Source organism: Pinus tabuliformis, chromosome 9, assembly GCF_031772625.1.
Source record: "Pinus tabuliformis cultivar Carrire ecotype Pingquan chromosome 9, CPIR1, whole genome shotgun sequence".
NCBI lineage: Eukaryota > Viridiplantae > Streptophyta > Pinopsida > Pinales > Pinaceae > Pinus > Pinus tabuliformis.
The window spans coordinates 1,089,838,815-1,089,858,743 of record NC_142307.1 but is presented as its reverse complement, the minus strand read 5'-3'; the positions used below and the strand labels follow the sequence as shown (position 1 = coordinate 1,089,858,743).

Below are 19,929 nucleotides of genomic sequence, written 5' to 3'. Positions count from 1 at the left end.
CAGAGGTAACAGGGCATTGGTACCGAAGAACGAGAAGATGGAACTAAGGTCTACTGATCAGAATAAAGAAGATAAAGGAAAAGGTTGATGTAAATGAGTTTAAGAAGTATATGCAAGTCCACTTAGTCAAAACATCATATACATGTTGGTCCACAGAACAAAAAGAGTGTATACGTATGCACGCACTCCCACAGGAGGAAAATCGCGTACATGTTGGAAAACCAAGGTTTTGGTCTAAGGTATTTAGTCCAAGGTATTTTGGTCCAAGGTATTTGTCCAAGGTATTTGGTCCAAGATATTTTTTCTGAGGTATTTGGTCCAAGGTATTGACCCTAAGTATTTGGTCCAAGGTATTGGTCCTAAGTGATTTTGGTCCGAGGTATTGAAAAAGGATCTAAGTATATAAGAAGGAGAAGATCAAAGGGCTAAGTGCACAAGTAATGAATATATTATGAATTATTAGATCAAAAGAAAATATGCATGTTATGGGTTTTTGATTCTTTGCTTGATCTGAACTAAGTATGCACCTGAGTGTTTGATGATGGATGAGATCTAATGATGGATCGGGATCATAATGACTTATCATTATGAGATCTGATAATGGATAGGCTAGACCTGATTGCTAACACACGTTTTATCCTTTATAAGTGATGATCTAGGTGCATCTAATGTCTAGAATTGCAGCGAAGTTATAAGTAAGTATTTGCATATCTATACGTTGGTTCACTTTGATGAAGTTGCATATACATGCTAGTTCAGCTCTTCCATGTAGCGTATGCAAAAGTAAATCTTGATGTTTAGGGATAATTGATCTATTAGATCAGTGTTATTGTTTTACTACTGTTTGTCAGTGATGTCTTCTTAGATCTGAAAGTAGAATTGAATAAATAAGGAAATTGAGTCTGATTCATTGATTGATTGATTGAGAAAGAAGGGTGATCCTTGTTGTTGTCTGTTTAGAAATTTGTAATATGACAGTAGGCCTTCAAAATGTCATTGATTGGTATAGTTTGTGGTTCAGAGTCTTTATGATTTAGTATCTTTAGAGGTATATGAAGGTTGGGCAAAAGGAAGTAGCATATACACGCAGGTTTTCTTCATTAAAGGAGCATATATATTCTGACACATGCCTTTTTGAGGTTACAGTTAGTTCTGGTTGTTGATGCAGTGTTTTGGGTTTAGATCTGTGTACTGGTTACAGTGATCTGTCTGTTCCAGTTGATCAGTTGAAATTGATTAAGTTTGAATGAATGGTTGATTCACTTGTGTCAAAGGTTCAGTGATTGTTTGATTCAGTTGTGTCAGAGGTTCGGAGGTTTCAGTGATTGATTGCTTTAGTTATATCACCGATTGATGATTGGGTTTTAGTTATATCAGATATTGATTAGGTTTTAGTGATATGTTGATGCAGATGTATTTGATGGTTGTATTGCAGTGGTGATTTATTTTGAGCTTCAATGTTACTAATGGATCTAGTATGAAAATTTGATGAAACGTGGCCTTCATATTGTAGTATGGTGTACCAGGAGTGTCCAGTGTGAAAATTTATGAAACGTGGTCCCTGGAGGATACTGAGGGTTGGAGCCTTCAGTGGGGAAGTCGAAGCTTCCTGCCATTAGTGGTTGCTGATTTGATTAGGGGGTTCGAGCTCCCTTCCAATAGCAGATAGAGAACGAGTGAAGTTTGTAGCCTTCTGTAGGTCGGAGCCTACGTCCTAGTAAATATATTGGCTAGTACACGAACTAGGGGGTTGTAGCTCCATTCCAGAAGAAGCTGGAGAATGAGAGAAGGTTGTAGCCTTCTGCAGGTGGGTGCCTGCCTACTCGTATGAGTCTGCACTAGTACAAGATTGTAAACAGATTTTCTTATTATTAAAATAAGACAGAGATGACAATAGCAGGTGGTTTTCACACACATTGGGTATCCACCTTAAATCTTGGTGTTCATGTGTGTTGCTTATGTGTGATGGTTTATTCTGTTATTACTACACATGGTTACTGTTTAATGTTTAATAAAGTACTGATGCACTGATTGAAGATCAACATATGATGAATTAATTGAATCATAAGTTCACTGGATATATGTTGGTTGACTTAAGAGCAGTTGCGTGCACGTGCAAGTTCCCTTCACTGAAGTAGCATATATAAATCTGATTATGGAAATGAAAAAGTTATTGATTTGTCAATACTAATTCACCCCCCCTCTCAGTATTATTTCCAACAATTGGTTTCAGAGCAGGTCCTTTGGCAAAAGCTTGATCGCTTGAAGGAGATCCGTAGTAACAATGGGAAAGAAGCTAAAGAAGAAATCACGTCAAAAGAAGAAGACATATCAAATGAACTGTGACTGTGGAAGAGACGATTGGCCTCTATGTCGAAGCAACTCTTAAGATTCAGATTCACCTCAGAATGAAGATGAACAAGCAAAAGAACTATCAGGTACGAATTTTTTGTCCTCTGGTGATACATTCCTCTATTCATTTGAAGATAATGAAAGTGATAGTGAAACAACTGAATTTGCTCTTACGGATGAAAGAGAAATATATCAAATAGAGGTAGAATTTAAAAATCTCATAGACACAGTTAGAGATCAAAAAGATCTAATTGATAAAAGGAAATGTTCCTACAAAGAATAAGTTACCAGATTAAAATCTCAATTGGAGGAAGGAAACAAAGTAAGGAAGCAATACAAGGAAAGTAAGATCAATGTCAAAGGCTACAGGATGAAGTGACATCATTGAGAAATGAAGTGAATGAAAAGGACACAACAACCAAAGAACTTATAGAAGGAACTAGCTACTATGAGGGTCTTGAAGTTGTGGTCGTTTCTCTAAAAGAAGATCTCAAAAATTCAAATAAGCAGAATGAAGAACTACTCCAAGCATTTGAAGAACAAGAAAATGAAGTTCTCGAATTAAGGCAACAAGTGGAAGAAGGGAGAAAAACTGAAGAAATCATGAAGAATCAGTATCTTAAAAAGGAAGAGCAATATCAGGTTGACGTAAATATCCTAAAAGGTAAATTAGAAGAAAAGGATAAACTTTTACGATTTAAAGATAGTACTAAGATTTTGGATAATATTCTTAGTACTCAAAGGTCTCCTATCATCAAATCTGGTCTTGGTTTTCATGAAATTGTTGAAGGTGAATCTAGTTCAAAAGATGAGGCAGGGAACTCTAATGCAAAATATGAAATGCTTAGCAAGGAGATAAGAGGTCAACCCCATCAACAACCAAGGAAAGAAAGACTTCAAATAAAATCATTTACACCTAACTATGGTAGTGATAATCAGTTCTTTCCTCTCATGAATAATATTGAATGTTTTGTATGTCATATTTTGGACATGTTGCAGCAAGATGCAGAAGTAGAATGGTTCAAGCTAATAACTGTCACATTGAAAGATCATCATCTTCCAGGTACTTTAAGAGATATTTTTTTTCTTGCAATATGTTTGGTCACAAAGCCATTGAGTGCTTTAGAAGATATATAAAACATATAAGATGTTATGCTTGTAACAAGTGTGGCATATAGAAAAAGAATGCAGAGTCAAATTTTGGCCAACATACCAAAAGGAAAAAACATCATCACACTCCAAGCTATGGAAGAAGAAGGAATCACAGACATAAAGATATGGAATAGCTCAGTATATAGACAGAACAGACTCAAAAGGAATTGAAAATATGAAATTTTAGTGTCCTAATTCTCATATGCAGTTATCATGAAGACAAGTTGCATATATACGCGAGTTAGAAGCTACACAGTCGTGTATACATTGGTTTGATGAAGAAGCAATGGGACAAACTCAAAAAAATGGTTTGATATGGTTTAGACAATTATCAATTATCTTTTCTGTCTTGATGATTGATGACTATAGTATGTGGATGTTATTTAGAAGTGTTTTTGATCCTCATAAGTTGTTGATGACTTGATGTATATGTTAGGCCCCTATACTATAGTGTAACCCCTTATTTTTATTAGTACAACTCACTTATTATATTGATGTACCCATGTAGTGCCCATATTGTTACTATTGTGCCCCATAGAAGCCCACTATTGTTATTATTATGCCCTTACTTTATGATTGTTATGTTGGCTCTTATTATGTTATGACCCTTAGACTCCTATATATAGAAAGAAGGTCTTTTCATTTGTATCATCCAAGAATTGTTTATTTTTGTAATTTAAAGGAGGTTTCCCCCTCGAAGAGGCTGAATTCTAAGGCATTGATCTCTCTTTTCTATCTTTTTGTGAGCCGGTTTCATAACATTTGGTATTAGAGCTTTGGATTCTAGGGTTTCGCTGCTCCAAATAGGTCATCGTGGCCTTTTCGCTATAGCGTTTTTTCTGCGATGTTTCAGAAGCTAAAAGAAAAACCCATTTGAGAAGAAATCACACTAAACATCGGGTCCAAATTTCAGAGATTTTAGCACTATATTTACAGAGATATGATCTGAGGAAGTTGGTCTTTTTGAAGACTCCTGAATTAAATTCCAAACAGGTGACCTGGGGAAAATTGTCATAACTTTCTCTCTGAGCATCAAATTGAAATTTTGTAAGAAGGTACAGAAAGAGGACGGACTTTAGTTTCTTGTATATATTTTTCAGTGCCAAAGGTTGAAACAGTGACACGTGGCACTTCATACAAGTTCACTCTTCTGGAAAGGTCTATAATCAGGTCATCTTGGGAGATTATGCATAACTATTTCTTGGAGAATCCAATTTGGATCAAACTAGTGGCATTGGAAATAGGACACATAGGGCTACTACAGGTCGCAATTTCAAAACTTAAAGATCTGAAAGTACATAGTTACAGTCGTTCAATATCATACTCCTAAAATTAAGAAAAAGCAAGATGAGGAAGTTTGATGGCAAGGATCCAATAAATTGGATACTTCAGATGGAGCAATATTTTGATCTACATGGTGTACCACTATTACAAAAGGTATGTATTGCATCTTCATATTTAGAATCAAATCAATTTTTATGATATGAAGGGCTTTGTTCCCGTAAATAACTTGTTACGTGGTCAATTTTCACAGAGGAAATGATAGCACATTATGAGAATACAAAGAGCAACACCTTCTTTAGAGCAACACCACAACAATTGGAAAGAGTAAAAGGGCTTTGTGACATAGTGGAAAGAAAAATTATGGAAACCAGGAAGCATACTCCTCACAACTATAAAGATGGAAGTGTTGTTTCTCCCAGCCTTCCACAACCTACAAGGGTTACACCACAACAATTGGAAGAAAAAAGAGAAAAAGGGCTTTGTTACAATTGTGATAGCAAATGCACTAAAGGTAATAAGTGTGCTGAGAAGAAATTATTTTACATAGAATATGAAGAGGAGGAAGAAAAGGATCAAGAAACATCAAAAGAAGAAGATATACGCTAGGACCCCGCCCCAGAGAAAGAAGGAACGAATCAGACCATATCATGTAAAGCATTGGCAAGAATTACCACTCCTCAAACTCTCAAGATAGAAGGACATATAAAGAAGAAAAAGGTGCAAGAAGTGAAAGATCACATCAAGAAAGAAGAAATGAATCCAACCATATCTTGTAATTCATTGATCGAAATTATCATTCTTCAAACTATCAAGATAGAAGGACATATCAAGAAGAAAAATGTTCAAGAAGTGAAAGATCACATCGAGCATTAAGAAATGAATCTGACCATATCTTGTAAATGATTGGAAGAAATTACCACTCCTCAAACTCTAGAGATAGAAGGACATATCAAGAAGAATCAGGTTCAAGCAGTGAAAGATCACATCGAGCATCAACAAAAAGTTCTCCAACTTTTAAAGGATAACACCACTTCGGTGCAAAATCAAACGAAACAACAGGTAGATCAACATCGTAGTGAAAAATGTTTTGATGTAAGTGATTGGGTATTTTTACTGCTACATCTCAAGCAAGCTATTTATGAGAAGGAAATTTTGGCAATACTACATGCACTTAAAAAATGGCGACCTTACCGAATGGGAAGACTCTTCAAGGATGAGGATGTGGAAACATTGTTTTGTGCTATTTCTATTATCCAACCAGATTGGATAAACGAAGCAAGGGATGAATGGAAGAAGGACGAAGAAGTATGGCCACTTATTCAAAAGTTGCAAAAGATCCCAATTCAAACAATATTGCTAGAAATTGAAGAGGAAGGAAAAATCATATTGGAACCTAGAGCAGTCACAGAAACAAGAACCCGACAGCTACGAAATCAATCAATTTCAGAGTATCTCATCAAGTGGAAGAACTTACCCACTGAAGATTCCACATGGGAGGACAAGAATTTTATACAGAAGCATGAAGAACTACTCAAGCATTGAGGACAACGCTTTTTGAAGGAGGGGAGCATGTTAGGCCCCTATACTATAGTGTAACCCCTTATTGTTAATAGTACAACTCACTTATTATACTGATGTACCCATGTAGTGCCCATATTGTTACTATTGTGCCCCATAGAAGCCCACTATTGTTATTATTGTGCCCTTACTTTATTATTGTTATGTTGGCTCTGATTATGTTATGACCCTTAGACTCCTATATATAGAAATAAGGTCTTTTCATTTGTATCATCCAAGAATTGTTCATTTGTTTAATGTAAAGGAGGTTGCCCCCTCGCAGAGGCTGAATTCTAAGGCGTTGATCTCTCTTTTCTATCTTTTTGTGAGCTGGTTTCATAACAGTATTATGATTCATTATGGTGCCTTGATATTTCTTACTGATATATGCAATGATCAGATCTGACAGCGAACAAGTGGCACAAGTTCAGGGGGAGAATATGATATGCTTCTAATATTGCATTTTTGGCATTATGTTTAGACGTCTTTGGTACCTAATGATTCATATCAATGGTGATGATGCTTATATGATACATCATGCTATGTTGCGGTTATGAGTTGCCTATGATGATGATACGTGTATTTCTTGGGGTTAGATAGTTGTTATTCAAATCAGATTTATGGGTGATTATGGATGAATTTTTATGATGCATACAATACATATATGTTGTTTACATGATGATCTTCATAAGGACAAGGATAAGTACAAATATTGAGTACACAACTTCATTATTTGGCGATGAGTCACTCATTTCTTTTACGTTTTTGTCATCATGCCTTCAAAGATGCATAAAGTTCATATGGTGCAGTTATGATGCAGGATTCCTATAGTTCTTGGCTTTCACAGGGTTGAGGATTGTTGTTGTTGATGGTATCAAAAAGCTTGACAAATGACTATGATCTCATGGTTTTCTAGCTACATATTGCTATCTCTTTGATGGATACACATTATGCTGGATACATGGATGATTACTTAAGTTGCATATGATAAATATTGTTGGATGGCCAAGATAATGGTGTTATTATAGGTATCATGAAGACATAGCTATTTGAACACATGGATATTCGGCGACATGGATTACACATAATGATGATGCCTTCTTATTTTATGATGATAGGTTTGATACTCACATATGTTGATTATCATGGTTAATGCTTAGCGGATGTGGGATGTTCCCTAGTGATGATACATGGTTGATATATTGAGGGTTCTTGTGGAAAGATCATGCAGTTCTTGATGATGATGTTATGATCATAGATGATGACTATGGTGTTTTCACATACATATGATATCATGTGAATGATTTTGTGTTACTACTTGGAGATATGACATATTCTTAGTTGATTCATGGAAGGTTATGATAAGGCTCTTTCTACTAAGGAAATGAAGCAAGTTGATCTTGATGAGATCAAGAGGATGAGTTGATATCTATATGCGACATTCTTTGTCACAGGTTGATGATATTTACTTTGTCATATCTTCAGAATTGATGATGGACATATACAGGTTGCGGGTCTGGATGTTGCTGACAGATGCTTATGATGTAGATCATATATGGTGTATGATAGTTGTTGATGACTATCATGGTCTTTTTTATATCTTTGGTCTTTGTTATAAATGTCATGTATATCACTCAATGAAAAGGTCATATAAAGGCCCGTGATGTAATAATATGTCTATGTATGTCATAGTCTTTTAATGAGTCCTTTTGGTCATATGATGTAATTTATACCCCCACTATGCATGGGAAGGATGATGTAATAATTGTTATATTCCAATCATGTATAAAAATTTGGTATATCCCCACTTGGTTGGGTAGATGAGTAAAATTTGGTATATGCCCACTTGGTTGGGAGATTGATGTATGTATGAGTCATTGGTGATAGGAAGGTCAAACTCACATAGTTGAGTTATAGAGTCATGTTATTCTTTTGGAAAATACTTTTGTAGACTCTACATGTGCTCAGGGCGAGCATGAATAATTTAGTACATCACCGCATGTACAAAGGGGGAGTTTAATCATAGAATTCAACATGTGTCTACGGGGAGCATGATCAATTTTTATATTCAACTATTCAAATATGAAAGTTTTCATTTTGGTCAGGCCTTTGCCCTCGATATCAAAGGGGCAGAATATCTTGGTCCACCCTTTTCCCTTGATGTCAAAGTGGGAGATTATTTTGGTGTTGCTTGTTATCTCTAACAGTTTATACAGCTTGCAGTAATCAACACCATCATGGTTGCCATCAAGTCCAAAGGGGGAGATTGTTGGAATTATGATACAAGTGTTGTCCTTGATGGAAACTCACTCACAGGTCAATTCAATTTTGATAAAAGGCAACTCACAATATAACAGGTCTATTCAAAGGTAACAGGGCATTAGTACAGAAGAACGGGAAGATGGAACTAAGGTCTACTGATCAGAATAAAGAAGGTAAATGAAAATGTTGATGTAAAGCAGTTTAAGAAGTATACACAGGTCCACTTAGTCAAGAAAACATATACATGGTGGTCCACAGAACAAAAATAGCTTATACATATACACGCACTCCCATAGGAGGAAAAGTGCGTACATGTTGGAAAACCAAGGTTTTGGTCTGAGGTATTTGTTCCAAGGTATTAGTCCAAGGTATTTGGTCTGAGGTATTGACCCTAGGTATTTGGTCCAAGGTATTGGTCCTAAGTGGTTTTGGGATGAGGTATTGACAAATGATCTAAGTATATAAGGAGGAGAATATCAAATGGCTAAGTGCAGAATTAATGAATATCTTATGAAGTATTAGATAAAAATCAAATATGCATGTTATGGTTTTTTGATGCTTTGCTTGATCTGAACTAAGTATGCACCTGAGTGTTTGATGATGGATGAGATATAATGATGGATCATGATCATAATGACTTATCATTATGAGATCCGATAATGGATAAGCTAGATCTGATTACTAATACATGTTTTATCCTTTATAAGTGATGATCTGGGTATTTCTGAAGTTTGGAATTACAGCAAAGTTGTAAGTAAGTATTTGCATATCTATATGCTGGTTCACTTTGATGAAGTTGCGTATACACATCAGTTCAGTTTTTCCCAGTAGTGTATGCAAAAGAAAAGCTTGACGTTCAAGGATGACTGATCTATCAGATCAGTGTTGTTGCTTTACTGTTGTTTGTTAATGATGTCTTCATAGATCTGAAAGTAGAACTAAATGAATAAGGAAATTGAGTCTGATTGATTGATTGATTGAGAAAGAAGGTTGATCCTTGTTGCTATCTATTTAGAACTCTGTAATATGACAGTAGAGCTTCAGAATGTCACTAGTTGATGCAGGAGCATAGACTCGGGAAAATACTTTGTATTTTATTTAAATCTAGGGGTTTCATGCTTTTGAGAAATTACTAATTTTATGTAAATATTTATGAGATTTTGAGAGGATTTGTAATGTTTCCAAATAATTAGAAAACATGAGAGAAATTAGACTTGGGATATTTAAGAATTAATTATGAGCCTAAGTTAGATTTAGTTTCAAGATTTTAGGGATAAAATCTAGATTATAGGGGTGTTGAGATATTTGGGGATTTTGTTGTGTGATTAAAGGGATATGAACCAAAATTGGTTCAATTCAATTTATATAGTTTAGTGAGATTGAGAGTGAAGAAGTAGTGAATAGTGCAAGGGTTTCCTCTTGGGAGCCTTCGAGCGATTGTAAAAAGGCCATCGATCTCGAATATCTGGCCAAGGCAAAAGTCTGTAAGTGATTTCGTTGTGGTTATATGAAAGTGTTTTCCAAAGTTATATGTATAGATCGATTTTATGAATATGAGTGAATGAATGTGAATTTTCAATTATATATATGGCATTACCATGTCTGAGTTTGGCAGGAAAACGTTGAATAAGTTTTGTAACAAAACTCTGCATATAAGTTTGATGTTGTTAATACTAGTATTCAGTTGTAATGGGTTGAAGAGTTGTAGCATTGCTTTGGCGCAGATTAAATAATCGATGTCAATTACGTTGAATTGGGTATGAATATCGATATTGTAAATGCATTGGTCAGTGGTTCAATTATAAAAGTCGACATGATTGAAGCTGTATACAGGAGTAAGGAAATCAACATATTCAAATTTGTATCGATTCTGCATGAAAGTGTAATATATAAAAGTTGACCGCGCCGGTGGTGTGGGGTTGTATTGATTGCATAAGTCGATATTGTGATCAACAATACAAAGTTGTGCTTTGGCCTGTCTTTAAAGTAAAATCAATGGAACGGATTTATGTTTGACATTCAAAATAATCAATTCGGTGGTGATTTTAATATATGTTAAAAGCGCAGGTTTGAATTCAACTCAGTGGCAACGTGCGCAGCGGAAACAAAATCCGGTTCTGAATTCATTTATTATGTAGAAGTTTTATGTTGATCTAAATCGATGGTGCAGAAAGAAGTGGAGTAAAAACGCTGATCTAGACAGTGTTTATTTTAAAACAAATTTGATTATTAAATCGAATGCATTATACAGCTAAAGGCAAAAGGAGATACTGTGAAGAAACCGAGAAGTATTAACCACAGAGGTAGAACGTGGATGAATGGTTTGATCTGAGGAAAACACAGGGACATCAATTCTGGGTTTTGTAAACAAAACCATTTTTGACAAAGGTAAACTTATCTACCACAAAAAAGTCGTGCTGACAGCATTTTGATAAACAGGTATGTTTTATTTCGACGGAATAATAACGGTCTTTTGAAATAAGATAACTCTCATGAATCGAATGGTTCAATTGCTGGTGAAATCCAGAATCTGAACGCGCGATCCTAAGATTATTGCAGGAATTTGAACGGGTAAGATATGATGGTGGTTGCATAAAGTTATAATGCATGAAAATGATATATGATTGCCAGACTCAGTCTTAACACATGGGCGCTTTTGTTTATGGAGATTTGTTTGAAAATCCGTATTAAAAACCATATGTGTAGGTTGGGAATAAATGTTAAATGGAATGAAAACTTCGTGAGTAGTTTGATGTTTGAGATTTAAACCAAATGTAATGTGTTTGTTGGGAAACATATGAGAATTAAACATTGGGGTTTAAAGGCAAGGGCGCACTCTTTAAGTAAATCCGGCCATATATGAATGAGAGTTATTGTGATTGTTTGGTAAGCTTCCGAATGTTGGTTATGGATGAGGGGTTTTACATCCTATGTTTGACAAGTTTCTGGATGAGTTTTAATTGAAATGTGAAGAACGTTGTGTGATGAGGATATGGTTTTCATAAACCATAAAGAGATGAACCAAAGGTTATTAGCTTTAATTTTAAAGAGTGGCCGTGTGATCTTACAATCATAATGAAATGATTGTTAAAATGAAGCTTTTAGAAAGAGTATGAAATTGCCTAATTAATGGAATGATTTGAAACTGATTTGGAATTACATTTGGGTGTGAAACTACAAGCTTCCGCAAAAAGAAATGTGAAATTTGCCAGTAATTGAGGTTTTGATTTGGACATTTGCTGAAATGCATGTTTAAATGCATGGAGGGAAAGATTCTGGGTATTGCAGGTCTAGGCCTGCATCATTTTTGGTATCAGAGCTGGAATAGCTCTGTGTGAAGGTTTAAGTTTTAAATTGAATTGAGTTAATTGCATGCGATGAATGAATATCTGATTTTGAAGCTAATGAAGATTGCAGCACAGATATGCAAGTGCAGTTGAAGAAGGGAAGCAAGATCAACAGGATCTTGAAGGTGAGTTATCAGATGATATTTGACTCTGGTTTGAAAGTTGTTTACAGAGTTCAGGTTGCAAGCAGGTTGAAGAAAGTCTCAGCGGGAAGAAGCAGATCACAGCTGAAGTGCAGTGATGAAGGAGTCCAGCAAGGGATTCTAGGTGAATGTGGCAGAACCTAAAGATTCAACGGAGGTTGAATGAAAAGGACAAGTGTGTTCTTGGAAGTTGCAGATGAGAGAAGCCTGAAGGAGCAGTGGAGAAATGCTCAAAGGGTTCTAGAAGAGGACCGGGTGATTACCAAAAGACCAGATCCGGAGGAAAGGATTGGTGAGGTAAGTGGCAGCAGAAGAGTTTACTGTTGCAGAGGCTTGGTGTAACTCATGGGTGAGAAACTTATGGCAAAGAAGATGACTATTGAAATTCACAAAGGAGAGAGCAGAGGTTTAGAAAGAGGCCACAGTAGAAAGAGGGAGGAAGAAGATGCCAAGGCAAATGGCATAAGACAGCAGTTGACTGATGAAGAGTATGAGAAAGAGAAAGCTGAGATCGCGGTTCATCTTGAGTTATTGATGGAGTTGTTAGGGGAAAATGTGAGAGACCAGAGACATGGTTGGAATATGAGGAAGAGAGTAAAGTGGCAGAGGCTACAGCAGAAAAGAGATCAACAGGTAAACATGCAGTTAACAGAAGAGCTGAAGAAGCTCGAGCAGATGATGAGTATACAGTTGAGTCGTGAAGAACTCAGAGCAGCTGAGTTGAAAGTGGAGGTTTCCATTGGTGAAACAGAGGAGAAGATCATTGATGATTTCTTGAACTATTGGGCAGATCCAGATCAGCTGGATAATGTGAACTCTTGTGTTTTTATAGCTGACAATTGTGATGTGATTACAAGTTTTACTGAGGAGGATGTGCAATCTTGTGAAGCTGTCACAAGTATGGAAAAGACTCTTTCAGGAGATAAATACTTGGAAGAAGAAAGCAGCGATGCGTTTGTACTTGAAGCTCTTACAGTACAAGAGGAAGTTCTTGTGAATGAGGAAGAGGATCAGCTTGAAGAGCTGGCATATAAACCAACAGTTGAGACTGTTGAACTTTGTGATTTTCAAACTGAAGATTTGTGTGTGAGTGCAGGGACTGTAAGTGATAGTGGAGTGCTTCAGCAATGCCATAGGAAAATTTCATTGTTGGAATTATTGTTGGTAAATTCAGAGTATGAAGGAGAAATTACAGCAGAAGAAAGAGTTGAGCACAGTGAACGAGAACAGAAAGACATCATGGAAACAGATGGTATGAGAGGAAGACTGGTTGATAGTCTTGAGAGTTCTTGAGAGAATTCTTTTGGAAGAGAGAATCAGCATACTGATGTGCTGATTGAGAGGGAGAATTTAGAACAGCATACTAAGGTGCTGGCAGAGGGAAGTAAGGCACTGATGCCTTATGATTTTTGTTTTAACAAGTGCTTTTTGAATGCAGGTATTATTGCAGGTGTTGAAGGACATTTGACTCAGTTGAGCAGTCAAATGAAGGAGAAAGACGAAAATTCTGTGGAAATTTCTAATCCATGGGATAAGGACGTTATGTTGTTGGAGATGATGCTGAATAATCAAGATTCAGTGCAGTTGCAAAATTGGGAATTGCAGATGCATAGTGATGAAGATAGCAAAAAGGAGTACACAATGTATCAGTCCAGTAAGTTGCTGATAGGAGAAGACAGAGAAGAAGTTTTCTGCTTCAGAAAACAAGAGGGCATGGATGATTGGGTGGCAGCAAGAAGTCAGCAAGTGACAGTACAAATAGAGCGAGTAAGAACTGAGGAAGTCGTCTCAGCTCAGCAGACAACAAGAAATCAGCAGCCTGGAGATTTATTGGACAGAGAAATTGAATTAATCAGAAGAATCATGTTGAAAGTGTCTCAGAGGAAGACATCCGCAAGGAAGAGAAGCAGCAGCAGCAAAATGAAGACGGAGACAGCAAGTGGAGCAAGACAGCATAAGATATGGAGACCTGGAGAAAAGCAGCATACGACAGCAGAAATTGATGATGAGTTACAAAACAAAATGTGGGATCCAGGCGGACAAAGATTTAAAAAGCATGATCTGGAGATCATGATCATTTTCTACCTTGGGAGTCTGATGCAGGAGCATAGACTCGGGAAAATACTTTGTATTTTATTTAAATCTAGGGGTTTCATGTTTTTGAGAAATTATTAATTTTATGTAAATATTTATGAGATTTTGAGAGGATTTGTAATGTTTCCAAATAATTGGAAAACATGAGAGAAATTAGACTTGGGATATTTAAGAATTAATTATGAGCCTAAGTTAGATTTAGTTTCAAGATTTTAGGGATAAAATCTAGATTATAGGGGTGTTGAGATATTTGGGGATTTTGTTGAGTGATTAAAGGGATATGAACCAAAATTGGTTCAATTCAATTTGTATAGATTAGTGAGATTGAGAGTGAAGAAGTGGTGAATAGTGCGAGGGTTTCCTCTTGGGAGCCTTCGGGCGATTGTAAAAAGGCCATCGATCTGGAATATCTGGCCAAGACAAAAGTCTGTAAGTGATTTCGGTGTGGTTATATGAAAGTGTTTTCCAAAGTTATATGTATAGATCGATTTTATGAATATGAGTGAATGAATGCGAATTTTCAATTATATATATGGCATTACCATGTCTGAGTTTGGCAGGAAAACGTTGAATAAGTTTTGTAACAAAACTCTGCACATAAGTTTGATGTTGTTAATACTGGTATTCAGTTGTAATGGGTTGAAGAGCTGTAGCATTGCTTTGGCGCAGATTAAATAATCGATGTCAATTACGCTGAATTGGGTATGAATATCGATACTGTAAATGCATTGGTCTGTGGTTCAATTATAAAAGTCGACATGATTGAAGCTGTATACAGGAGAAAGGAAATCGATATATTTGAATTTGTATCGATTCTGCATGAAAGTGTAATATATAATCGTTGACCGCGCCGGTGGTGTGGGGTTGTATCGATTGCATAAGTCGATATTGTGATCAGCAATACAAAGTTGTGCTTCGGCCTATCTTTAAAGTAAAATCAATGGAATGGATTTATGTTTGACATTTAAAATAATAAATTTGGTGGTGATTTTAATATATGTTAAAAGCGCAGGTCTGAATTCAACTCAGTGGCAACATGCGCAACGGAAACAAAATCCGGTTCTGAATTCATTTATTCTGTAGAAGTTTTATGTTGATCTAAATCAATGGTGCAGAAAGGCGTGGAGTAAAAACGCTGATCTAGACAGTGTTTATTTTAAAACAAATTTGATTATTAAATCGAATGCATTATACAGCTAAAGGCAAAAGGCGCTACTGTGAAGAAACCGAGAAGTATTAACCACAGAGGCAGAACGTGGATGAATGGTCCGATCTGAGGAAAACGCAGAGACATCAATTCTGGGTTTTGTAAACAGAACCATTTTTTACAGAGGCAAACTTATATACCACAACAAAGTCGTGCTGACAGCATTTTGATAAACAGGTATGTTTTATTTCGACGGAATAATAACGGTCTTTTGAAATAAGATAACTCTCATGAATCGAATGGTTCGATTGCTGGTGAGATCCAGAATCTGAAGGCGCGATCCTGAGATTATTGCAGGAATTTGAACGGGTAAGATATGATGGTGGTTGCATAAAGTTATAATGCATGAAAATGATATATGATTGCCAGACTCAGTCTTAACACATGGGCACTTTTGTTTATGGAGATTTGTTTGAAAATCCGTATTAAAAACCATATGTGCAGGTTGGGAATAAATGTTAAATGGAATGAAAACTTCGTGAGTAGTTTGATGTTTGAGATTTAAACCAAATGTAATGTGTTTATTGGCAAACATATGAGAATTAAACATTGGGGTTTAAAGGCAAGGGCGCGCTCTTTAATTAAATTTGGCCATATATGAATGAGAGTTATTGTGATTTTTTGGTAAGCTTCCGAATGTTGGTTATGGATGAGGGGTTTTACATCCTATGTTTGATAATTTTCTGGATGAGTTTTAATTGAAATGTGAAGAACCTTGTGTGATAAGGATATGGTTTTCATAAACCATAAAGAGATGAACCAAAGGTTATTAGCTTTAATTTGAAAGAGTGGCTATGTGATCTTACAATCATAATGAAATGATTGTTAAAATGAAGCTTTTAGAAAGAGTATGAAATTGCCTAATTAGTGGAATGATTTGAAACTGATTTGGAATTACATTTTGGTGTGAAACTACAAGCTTCCGCAAAAAGAAATGTGAAATTTGCCAGTAATTGAGGTTTTGATTTGGACATTTGCTGAAATGCATGTTTAAATGCATGGAGGGAAAGATTCTGGGTATTACAGGTCTAGGCCTGCATCACTAGTTCATACAATTTGTGGTTTAGAGGTTTTATGATTCAGTATATTTAGAGGTACATGCAGGTTGGGCAAAAGGAAGTAGCGTATACACACATGTTTTCTTCATTAAAGGAGCGCATACATTCTGACACATGCCTTTTGAGGTTATAGTTAGTTCTGGTTGTTGATGTAGTGTTATGGGTTCAGATCTGTGTACTGGTTACAGTGATCTGTCTGTTTCAGTTGATTGGTTGAATTTGATTAAGTTTGAATGAATGGTTGATTCAGTTGTGTCAAAGGTTCGGTGATTGTTTGATTCAGTTGTGTCAGAAGTTCAGAGGTTTCAGTGATTGATTGCTTCAGTTATATCGGAGATTGATAATTGGGTTTCAGATACATCAGAGATTGATTGGGTTTTAGTGATTGGTTGATGCAGATGTATTTGATGGTTGTATTGTAGTGGTGATTGATTTTTAGCGTCAATGTTACTAATGGGTCCAATATGAAAATTTGATGAAACATGGACTTCATATTGTAGTATTGTGTACCAGGAGTATCCAGTGTGAAAATTTATGAAACGTGGTCCCTAGAGGATACTGAGGGTTGGAGCCTTCAGTGAGGAAGTTGAAGCTTCCTGCCAATAGTGGCTAGTGATTTGATCAGAGGGTTGGATTTCCCTTCCAGTAGCATCTGGAGAATTAGTGAATTTTGTATCCTTCTATAGGTCGGAGCCTACGTACTAGTAAATATATCATCTAGTACAAGAACTAGGGGGTTGTAGCTCCATTCCAGAACAAGCTAAAGAACGAGAGAAGGTTGTAGCCTTCTGCAGGTGGGTGCCTGCATACTGGTATGAGTCTGCACTAGTACAAGATTGTAAATATATTTTCTTATTATTAAAAGAAGATAGAGACCACAACAGTAGGTGGTTTTCACCCACATTGGGTTTCCACCTTAAATCTTGGTGTTCATGTGTGTTGCTTTTGTGTGATGGTTTATTCTGTTATTACTACACATGGTTACTGTTTAATGTTTAATAATGTACTCATGCACTAATTAAATATCAACATATGATGAATTAAATGAATCATAAGTCACTGGATATACATTGGTTGCCTTAAGAACAGTTGCATGCACACACGAGTTCCCTTCACTGAAGTAGTGTATATAAATCTGATTATGGAAATGAAAAAGTTATTGATTTGTAAATATTGATTCACCCCCCCCAGTATTATTTCCAAAAGAAACATTAAAAATTATAAGGATATTAACAATTACAATCCTTGCCAGAAAATATCTGAGAATTATCAAGGAAATGAATAGATTTATTAAAGGAAAGATTTGAGAATTTATTAAGGAAATGATCAGTCAATTGTCAGGATGGTAGTGAAGTTGATAGCTTGCAAGAATATTGTTTACAAAAAATTTCCTGGCTTACATATCAATTGACAGCTAATTTCATGTAATACCTCATAAGCCAAAAATAATTTTACTACTAAATAGATTGCTTATATCCAGATTTATGCACATCCCAACCTTCTTCAGGTTCTTTTCTCTTTGAACATATAACAGAAGTTGATCCATTGCATAATTCTTTCATCTGCTTCAATGAAACAAGAAAAATTACTGAAGGTTCCCTGGTGACTAACCTCTCTTCCCTGTAAGATATGTCACACATCTCAGGACCTATATTTAAACCATCAAGATTTGGTGTAGGCCATGTGCATGTGCTATTGCTCTCTATCCTAGATGCCACCATGGCTTATTAAGTATGGATTCACATGTGATGATGAGAGTGGCCCTATAGGGACTACCTGAGAGGAAACTGCAGGAAAACATCCTAGTCCTAATGATTCTGGATAGGAAGGTGAGTCTCTTGAAAAACAAGCAATGTTAAGATGAAAACTTGACCCTAAACGAAATCCAGTAAATGGATAGGATTTAATAGTAGCATTTGAAAAGGAAATAATAATACCTTAAGAGAATGATGTCTGCCCTTTATATATGTATATATCACGAATGATCAAAGTAAAACTAGGTAATGACCTCTGATCAGACTAAGATGCATATGTAACTGTAGTGATAACTTGATGATATGTCCTGTCATTAAAATGCAAAGGTATTGTAAATGACGGAAATGCATCTCCAGTAGAAAAACAAGATAATGAATTGAATAGCTTGCCCCTTGCACTCAAGTCAGCTGCATGCTGGGAATATGAGCTAAAATTTTGAGGCAGCAATTCATCTCCACCATCATCAAAAGTGGGCCCATCATTCAAGTCAAAATCTCTCAGAACACATGAGTCTCCAATGGACAATGCACTGGTGTCATTCTTCAAAGTCAATCCAAAATTTTTAGCATTGGTACCAAGAGGCATTTTGATCAATTCATTCTCCCCACTATCATCAACGTGATTCAATTTTAAATATGACTTCACAGGACTACAAGGCTTGGTAGGAGAAAATGGTTCATCAATTGAAGATATAAAATATTTTCCGCTCATATCTCTACATCCAAATCTTGTTGATGGTTCACATATTTGAGAAGATAAATTCACTGTTATTACCCCATCTTCAGATGTTTTCTCATAATTCACATAAATATCAATATCTTATGACGATCTATTTCATTTTCCAATTGAATTAAATGCATTGGAATCTAAAAATGTATTTTGGAGACAGGTTGTTGCAGCGCAATTATTTCTCTAAGTTCTGCTAGTTGAAAAGCACTTGTTGCTCAAAAATTTTTCCAGCCTAGTTATCATATTATTTTAATTGGATTTATTGGGGAGATGAAGTGTCCCTTTGACCTAGAAAATACTACAATTAATGTTTCTAAGCCATTCAATTATACAGTAAGGGGAACATAACGACTTCTACAAGGCACAATTGATAAACAAGATGTTGATGTGGATATCGTTGCGTCATATTGACCTGCTTCCTCCAATTCAATAGATTCATTTAAGTCAAAAGCAAGTATTTTTGTTGAATCATTGATTCCATCATACTTTGTTGGAGGGGCGGTCATTGCCAAAATTTGGTTAAAAGAATGCAGTTCATCTGACCATGCACTCTGTACTGCTTTTGTTTCCAAACAGAATTCTTGATGTTCTACAAATGTTGAAGATACAACTGTAATGCTTTATGGAACTTCATAACCAATATTAGAAGATACCTCTAAAAAATCATTATGTTTGATTTGAAATTTCCTTTCAATGTCACAAATATTAAGAACAATACACGATCCCATCTCTGTAGTAACATTGTTCTTGTCAAAACTAGTAATCACATTGATTCGTTGATTTGCTACTTCTCCATATGCCACAGTCTGCTCTGGTTCCATGCACTTTCTTTTTTCGATTAGAGTTTCCTGACTATTAGCCTTATATTTGATGCTTCTGGCAACAGGAAGATGCTCATTACCTTTGTGTTCACGCTTCCCTTGGTCTTCCTGTTCAAGTCCATAGGTAGAATGATGTTCCTAGGCATCAAGCACATCCGTATTTTTATT

General features: G+C 35.9%; 1 pseudogene; it reads right to left on the bottom strand.

Moving 5' to 3' along the window:
* Window positions 1-17,913: 17,913 nt before the first annotated feature.
* On the bottom strand, window positions 17,914-19,446 carry LOC149152483 (uncharacterized; annotated as a pseudogene).
* Between the last annotated feature and the right edge of the window lie 483 nt (window positions 19,447-19,929).